Consider the following 9,582-nt stretch of genomic DNA (forward strand, 5'->3'; position numbering starts at 1 on the left):
TGTGCAGAATCTCAAATTAAAATAGGCTCAAATATAAGCACAACAAATGAATTTGAAATAAAAAAAAATAACATGGGCTTTATGGGTTACTATGCAACGAACGTTATTGATTATGGGTTACTATGGGTGACGAAATAACAACGGAATATAAACCACAGAAAATCAAAACAAATGGAAGAAATTACAATCACATGTTTTATTCACAGCGTGGGGTGAAAATAGAGAAGCCTGTACCTTTGACTTACAACTAGACATTCCATCCCTATGTTACAGATGTCGCCAGTTTTAATTAAATTCGCCGTAGTTGATGTGGGCCACCAACAGATTGCGCTTATCCAAATGACTAATTTCTCTCGAATACAAGATGATTTTTACAAAGTCAAACTTATGAAATGACTTATTAAGAGCTACAGCAACTAACTCTTATGACTCATCAACTTTGTCAGCAACAAAAAATAAGATAGAAAATATAATTTTAGTCACGCATACCGGTACTGTGACTGGTTCACACAACTACATGTTTTTAATAAAAAAATTGTGACAACTGGTCCATATATATGGAATGTCTACTTCAGTATCCAATATTTAATGCGGGTACATTACATATTTTTGGTCGAGTTTTCGACCACTGGACGACCACTAGTTCTATTTAAATAGGGAATAAATGTCATATTTTTAAGGAGACATTTTATAGTGTAAATCCAATCAGGCTAATGGAAATTCGCTTAGTCTGCAGGTTTCCTGCGGCGGGGGTTATTCAAATTAACATTTTTATTTTTGGATTGATCATACATTTATGATTTATTTATTGATAATGATTTATGAAACTGTGTATGTATGTTAGGATAGAAGATACCAATGATAGAAAAAATTGTTTTGGTCCCACTAAACCTTTCAGAATGGTGACCATTTAATCTTTTACATTTAAATTACTAAAAATTTGCAGATTTTTTCAAAGAATGTCAGGAAAACTTTAATTGTGCATTTTTAATTTCCTATGAAACGATACCAAATTCAAAAAGATCAAATAACAAATAGGCTCTAACTGAAATATCAAATATTTTAGTTGTATAATGAGGTGTTTTGTGACTTATCCAAGGCGTTTGACTGTGTCAATCATGATATCCTCATTAAAAAACTAGAGTCGTATCCCTTTTCTGGAAATTCAGTGTCATGGTTGAAATCTTACTTAAATAATCGCTATCAGAGAACAGTCATTTGTAAAGATAATTTAAAAGTAAAGTCAAAATGGCAAAAAATTAAAATAGGTGTTAAAAGGTTCGATTTTGGGGCCTCTTCTATTTCTTATATATATCAATGATCTTCCAAAAAATGTTTCAAATAATCTAATTCTGTACGCAGATGATACTACTGCAGTAGTTAAAACAAAAAACAATGAGGGATTAAAACATAATATTGAAGAAAGCCTAACCGAATTGGGGAAGTGGTTTGAGAACAATGGATTGAAAATGAATGAAGAGAAAACCAAATTTGTAAGATTTTGTACACCCCAATCAATGGCACTCACTGATCAATCTCAACCAACTGATGATAATGTAAAATTTTTAGGGCTATATATTGATAAACACTTGACCTGGAGTAAGTGCATTCAGTCGGTAATTGGAAAATTAAATTCAGCCTGTTTTCAAATGTTATGCTTAAGAAATTCTATAGACCTGAAAACTTCTGTCATGCTCTATTATGCTTACTTTTATTCAATAGTACAGTATTGAATTGAATTTTGGGGGTTCGCCTCTGAAATTGAAAAAGTTTTTAAAATTCAAAAAAAGTTTATAAGAATTATGACTTTTTTACCATGGAAATCTTCGTGCAAAACAGTTTTTAAAGAATTGAATATTATGACTATTCCAAATTTGATTATTTACAAAACATTGTTAGCGTTGCATTCAAATTTTGATGACTACACTAGCGAAAACTTTGACCACATATATAACACTAGATTTAAAAACAATTTCCAATATCCGAGACACCAACTGAAGCTTGTAGAAAAAACACCTAAATACATGGGAAAAAAACTTTTTAATAAACTACCCTCAACTCTAAAAAATGTAATTAATAATAAATCTTTTAAAAGCAGCCTTGCTGATTTTCTGATTAGCAAAACGTATTACAGTGTTGATGATTATCTCAATGAAACTAACCAATCAATATGACTCTATTTTGTATGACATAGAAACTAATTTTCTTTCTGTCATTGTTTAACAAATTTTGCCAACTTGTTTACAAACATCTTTTATGCATAAGACATATTGTTGTACATTAGGTTAAGTTAGTAATAATCTTGACAATGTCATCTGTTTTTTAGCTGTGCTATGATTTAAAACGTTGATGTGACAATAAAGAATTATTTATTTATTTAGGTTGAACAAGGCTAAGCTGGTTAAGTTTGCCTCATTTTACAACTAAAAATCTTATATTTTGGCTATTTTCTATTTGACCTTTTTGAAATTGAGGTAGTTTGATAGGAAATTTCCAATGATAAATAAAAGTGTTCTTGACATTCTTTCATAAAATCAACCATTTTCTTGTAATTAAAAAATGCAACCCTGCAGACTAAGCGAATTTCCATTTGCCTGATTGGATTTACACTAAAATATCTCCTTAAAAATATCATATTTATTTCCTATTTAAATAACATTAGTTTAACAAGTACTTAGGTTTGCTGCAACAAGGAGGATAAAAAGGTTTTTATTATGTTAATAGTTTAGTATGAAATGAATGCATTTTCCAAATTTCATCAAAATATGTTTATAAACAAGCAAACTACAACAGTTTACTTATTCTCCATAAGAATAAAATAGGAATTTTAAATTTACAGATTTTTGGAATTTTCTCCGTAACCATTAGGCGCATATTAAACGCATCAATATACTAAATTATTTGTTTTTTTAGGCTCTACAAAATGGTTTGGAAAGAAATTGCTAAATTTTAAGTTTTTAGGGTCAAAATGGAAAAAACAAATTTTTACCCCATAAAACCCCCCATAAACCCCTGTTCCCATAGTCCGATCATGCTGGTTTGCGAACTCGTTCGAATAAACATAGGTTTACACGTTTGTACCAAATTTCATCAAAATCGAATGATTGCTCGAGTTATAGTGCTAACAGAGACGTATATATACAAATATATATTATGAAAACTGTAGTGATTAGGGCTACTATTTTTAAATAAAAATACATTATTTGAAACTAAGTACCCTTTAAAAAAATCATTTTATTGAACAACCAAGATTATCAATAAAATGATTTTTCAAAAGGGTACTTAGTTTCAAATAATGTATTTTATATAAATATATATATATATATATATGAATTTGAACAGATGGTGTTTTTGGCCTCTAGGGACCTCAAAACAAAAAAGTAAATCGGTCCCGGGTTCAGGTCTTACCATGAGTACTACGGTAATAGCTTATTCCCTATAGGGGAAATTTGCTAAAAAATGACTACCATTTTGAAGTGTTAAATTGATTCCAAATCATATTTTTTTATAAATTCAAAATAACATGGGTCTCTCTTTTACCTTAAATATTTTTAAATTTACAAATTTCTTTTTCCTACAGTCACCCGACAAAGTTGGCTTACTTGTACTGTTTATAGTACAGAAAGCTGCTAATTGCTGCATATTTATACTTTGCCGTACTGTTTATACTTTGCCGTACGGTTTATACTTTGCCGCACATCAGGATTCCAACGAAACAACACAAAACAGCGTGGTTCCATTATGCACGTAATCCGTGTACGCTTGGAAATAGGTTGGCAACACCTAAAGATAATTATACTATGAGCAGCTGATTGACTATTATAACTACGATTTAACCTGTCATTTCGTGTTTATAGTTTCGGTATATCTGAACTTTCTGGACTTTTCTTTTAAACGTTTTTAAAACCTTCCTAGGATCTTAATAAACAAGAAAATACCTTTTAAGCATTTTTTTTTAGGCGTGGAAACCACTTCAAATTACAAAAACATACGGAACTATATTCTCAAAACACGGAGCACATTTCTTGCCGAGGAAAAATAGCGGAGTGATATGGACCCCGGGTACTACTTTCTCTAGGGCACCATTTGTGTTGCCAGCTGAACCTAAAAACGTGTTGCATAGTGTTTGAAAGACTAATTATTTATGTGCTTTATAGTGACTGTAGGAAAAATATAATGTGTAACACGAGTGAAAAAGGCCTTTGCTGCACTCGAGATCATTCCACACTCGCCTGCGGCTCGTGCGTAAACATTGCTCTCGTGTGCAGCAAAGTGCCACTTTCACCACTAGTTACACAAATAACTATATTATACAGGGTGATTGGTACTCAGTGTGACAAAAGTTTTTTGGTGTAAGTACAAAGTAAATGCAGTGTGATGATGCATATAAAAGGTCCCAAGTCTAAAAATTAGCTTCTCAAAGAATTGTTTGATGTTTTTCCAAAATAACTAGGCTATGTTTTTAAACTTAATACAGCTAGTTCTCAATTACCTGTAAATGGATTTGAGTAGATAATGTAATTTTCGTGTTCTACATTAAATTTTGAATAAGAATAATAGAAAATAACGGGGGAACAGTTGTAAAAACTCCATTGTAAATAGATTCAAAGATAAAAATTAAGATATTTGATAAAAAAAAAAAAACATTGGTCTATTGCATTTTTTCACACCCTGTATACAAGAAAGTGTCCGAATATGGTAAAAACTGCGCCATTTTATAAGCTTTCCAACCATATGCTACACCATTGAGATTTATGTCTGCTTATGTACGCTTTAGTGGTTTGAAGACTACAAAACATGGTGTCTTTAACATTTAAAACATAGAAAGTCGGCATGTATTAATAAAAGTTGTATTTTTGTTTCAGCTTGAACAGTAAAAACAGTAAAAAAGTTCCATGTTTTCTGGTATTAAAACCACTAAAACAAACAAAAGAATATCTAAACCTCAATAGTGTAGCATGGTTGGAAAGCTTATAAAATGGCACAGTTTTTACCATATTCGGACACTTTCTTGTATACAGGGTGTGAAAAAATGCAATAGACCAATGTTTTTTTTAAATTTTTATCAAATATCTTAATTTTTATCTTTGAATCTATTTACAATGGAGTTTTTACAACTGATCCTCCGTCATTTTATAATACTAGTGCACCTGTTGCTCGAATTCGAGCAATTGCAAAGTATTACCAGCGTTATTTCAAAACAAATAACAGTCATAATTTCCGATGACTTAAAAGAGACAACTCCATGATAATGCAATCAATCACTCCACTCCAGTTTTCGAAACTGAAAACGAACTCACTCTGAAAACGAACGCTCTTGTGTGTATCATGTGTTTACTATGAACAGCTGTAGTTAATACAAATTATTAGTGCGTTTAAGCATAGACAAAAAGAATTAAAATATAGACCGTCAGCTGTGCTGCGGTTACCATAGGTTCTGGCGCACACCGTTTGGAGCACCACGGTAGTTACGGCGTACGCGCTTGTAACGTACTTTCTCAGGTTTTTACCTTTGTACAGCATTCAGACCTTTTCGGGGATTTTAGGACTCAGATTGACTGAACACTTGCATGGATTACAACACATTTATTATTTCAGGACTATTTACACAAAAACTATACACAATATATACAAATCTCTTCTGTTCGTGAAGCCCAACCTGTGGCTTCTCCCACTTGCTCCACGGCTCTCAGGAGTCCTAACAGCACGGCTCTACCCTTCTCCTCTCGGCTCAGGCAGACCTTTTCTCACGGCTCCTGCAGTCCTCTCCTTGGCTCCTGTAGTCCTCTCCTCGGCTCCTGCAGTTCTCTCCTTTCGGCTCCTGCAGTCCTCTCCTCTCGGCTCCTGCAGTCCTCTCCTCTCGGCTCCTGCAGTCCTCTTCTCTCAGCTCCTGCAGTCCTCTAACTGGCTCCGTCTCGGGAAGTGCTGGGCGGCTCACCAACCAGAGCCCAAACGCAGCAGCTCCACACGATGCCACCAGTCTCGCTGTCGGACGTCGGCTCCTCTGTCTCGAGAAGTGCTGGGCGGCTCACCAACCAGAGCCCAAACGCAGCAGCTCCTTACAAGGTCGCCTGTCCCACTGTCGGATGCGGACTGCCCGAGAAGTGCTGGGCGGATCGCTGTCCCAAGCGCAGCAGCTCCTCGCGATGTCGCCAGCAACGCTGACGGATGTCGACTGCCATCTCTCCTAGACGGCACTGCTCTTACATAGTGGAGGTGGGCCTCTTAATCCCCCTCCAGACGGATTCATGGTCCCGGGAGGCAGCTCCATTGGCCACCGGGGACTTAAACGGAAATAAAACGGATGCTGGGGCTCAACACGCCAACCAGCTGCACCGGGCTCAACACGCCTCTAGTGCCGGAACGGAATGTACCGGGCTCAACACGCCTCTAGTACAGGAACGGAATGTACCGGGCTCAACACGCCTCTAGTACGGGAACGGAATGCACCGAGCTCAACACGCCTCTAGTGCGGGGACGGGATGCACCGAGCTCAACACGCCTCTTGTGCTGGGGAACGGGATGCACCGAGCTCAACACGCCTCTAGTGCGGGGACGGGAAGCACCGAGCTCAACACGCCTCTAGTGCTGGGGAACGGGATGCACCGAGCTCAACACGCCTCTAGTGCGGGTACGGGAAGCACCGAGCTCAACACGCATCTAGTGCGGGGGACTGGATGCACCGAGCTCAACACGCCTCTAGTGCGGGGGACTGGATGCACCGAGCTCAACACGCCTCTAGTGCTGGGGAACAGGATGCACCGAGCTCAACACGCCTCTAGTGCTGGGGGACTGGATGCACCGAGCTCAACACGCCTCTAGTGCTGGGGAACGGGATGCACCGAGCTCAACACGCCTCTAGTGCGGGGACGGGAAGCACCGAGCTCAACACGCCTCTAGTGCAGGGGACGGGATGCACCGAGCTCAACACGCCTCTAGTGCTGGGAAGGGATGCACCGAGCTCAACACGCCTCTAGTGCGGGTACGGGAAGCACCGAGCTCAACACGCCTCTAGTGCGGGGAACGGGATGCACCGAGCTCAACACGCCTCTAGTGCTGGGGAACGGGAAGCACCGAGCTCAACACGCCTCTAGTGCTGGGGGACAGGATGCACCGAGCTCAACACGCCTCTAGTGCTGGGGAACGGGAAGCACCGAGCTCAACACGCCTCTAGTGCTGTGGGACAGGATGCACCGAGCTCAACACGCCTCTAGTGCTGGGGAACGGGAAGCACCGAGCTCAACACGCCTCTAGTGCTGGGGGACAGGATGCACCGAGCTCAACACGCCTCTAGTGCTGGGGAACGGGAAGCACCGAGCTCAGCACGCCTCTAGTGCTGGGGGACAGGATGCACCGAGCTCAACACGCCTCTAGTGCGGGGATGGGATGCACCGAGCTCAACACGCCTCTAGTGGTGGGGAACGGGAAGCACCGAGCTCAACACGCCTCTAGTGCTGGGGGACAGGATGCACCGAGCTCAACACGCCTCTAGTGCGGGGATGGGATGCACCGAGCTCAACACGCCTCTAGTGCGGGGAAGGGACCCACCGGTGGCGCCTACCGGCGGGGGCAGGCCCGGAGGCCCAACTGACGAAGTCCCCCAAGGATGCTCCTTATATAGGGCCAGAAAGTGCTTTGAGAGTGGGGGAAGGTACCCAGTACCCAACGAAAGTCCTGCGCACTTTTCCCTGAGCACTTTCCCTCAGTACTTTTCCCTCTGGTCTCTGAGTACCTTTTCTTGGTGCTTTCCCTCAGGTCTTTCCCTCAGTACTTTTTCCTTCATGTCACCGAGTACCTTTTCTGGTGTTTGGTGTTTTTGTCCATATTTCGATACCAAACCTTGGCCTTCTTTAACACTTCATTACACGCTACGTAAACTACTGCGGTGTGCGCCGGAACCAATGGTAACTATGGCAACCGCAGCACGGCTGACAGTCTATATTTCATTCTTTTTGTCTATGGTTTAAAAAGTAAACAAAATCTTTTCTTCATAAGAAATACATTGGTATTTTGATGGCCTGTGGGGCAAAGCCCGAGGACTTTTATTACAGGAATTGGTGAAAGGGGGCGTCCATACAAACAATATTTCATTTTGACACATCGTTTGTAAAAATCCGTTCATTATTAACGGAGGAGTAGTGTTTTGTAGAAATCGCCTTCACGTATTATATATAAGGATTCTTACTCAAAATTTAATGTAGAACACGAAAATGACATTATCTACTCAAATCCATATACAGGTAATTGAGGAATTGCTGTATTAAGTTTAAATACCCCCCAAATTTCCATTTGCCTGACTGGATTTACACTAAAATGTCTCCTTAAAAATATCACATTTTCCCTATTTAAATAACATTAGTTTAACGAGTACTTAGGTTTGCTGCAACAGGGAGGGTAAAAAGGTTTTTTTTTTGTAAAATGTAATAGTTTAGTATGAAATAAATGCATTTTCCAAATTTTATCAAAATATGTTCATAAACAAGCAAACTACAACAGTTTACATATTCTCCATAAAAATAACATGGGAATTTTAAATTTACAGATTTTTAGAATTTTCTCCGTAACCATTAGGCGCATAATAACGCTTCAATATACTAAATTATTTGTTTTAAGCTCTTCAAAATGGTTTGGAAAGAAATTGCTAAATCTTAAGTTTTTAGGGTCAAAAATGGGAAAAACAAATTTTTACCCCATAAAACCCCTGTTCCCATAGTCCGATCAAGCTGGTTCGCGAACTCGTTTGAATAAACGTAGGCCTACACGTTTGTACCAAATTTCATCAAAATTGGATGATTTTGATTTTTTGACCAATTATTTTTTACAAAAGCTTTAAGGTCAGCTACAATGGGCCTCAATTCGGCTACAAGGTCCTCATCCCTATATTTTATGTTAAATTTTGACAAAATAAGCTGTAATTGCTCCTTTTTAACCCTATATATGTCTGAAGGTAGATCAACTTCTGTTAATGGCATTTCATTTTTTATGTTTAAAAATTCCTAAACAGAGTATGTTATTTATGATTAGTTACTTGACTGCAATTTAATTAAAACTAAATGTGTATTTTTTTACTACTGTATTTATATTTTGCTATTAACGGTTTGTGTTAATTACCTATTAGATCGTTTATAAGTTCCCTAAGGTATTTTATGTGTTGAACATCTATAACCTGACAAAGTCTTAACTTAATCTAAGCATATACACGGTTTTGTCGCTTTGCTAAATCAAAATCCCTGCTATGCGATTGTCACTTTCTTAAAACATATTTAATCATACAACACTTATTTTAACATGCATAACTCATCTGTGCCAGTCCAATCATTGTTGATAATTAAATCAAATCGGCAGCCTCCACCATGTAAACTTATGGGGTTTTCATTTACTTTAAATGTGAAAAATACAAAATGACTACAACTAAGCTCAGCATACTCGCTTGGCATATGTGAGAATACTCAGGAACTGATTGAACTGACACCATTGTATGAGTTACTAAATTTTATTTGACCACTCACTCTAATCTACAACCCTTTAAAACACAATACATTTATATAATAATCAATAAATCAAATGACGTATTTACCAAAG

This window comes from Macrosteles quadrilineatus, unplaced genomic scaffold (assembly GCF_028750875.1).
Source record: "Macrosteles quadrilineatus isolate MER2022 unplaced genomic scaffold, UCM_ALF_1.0 Scaffold_1__1_contigs__length_201487025, whole genome shotgun sequence".
Lineage (NCBI taxonomy): Eukaryota > Metazoa > Arthropoda > Insecta > Hemiptera > Cicadellidae > Macrosteles > Macrosteles quadrilineatus.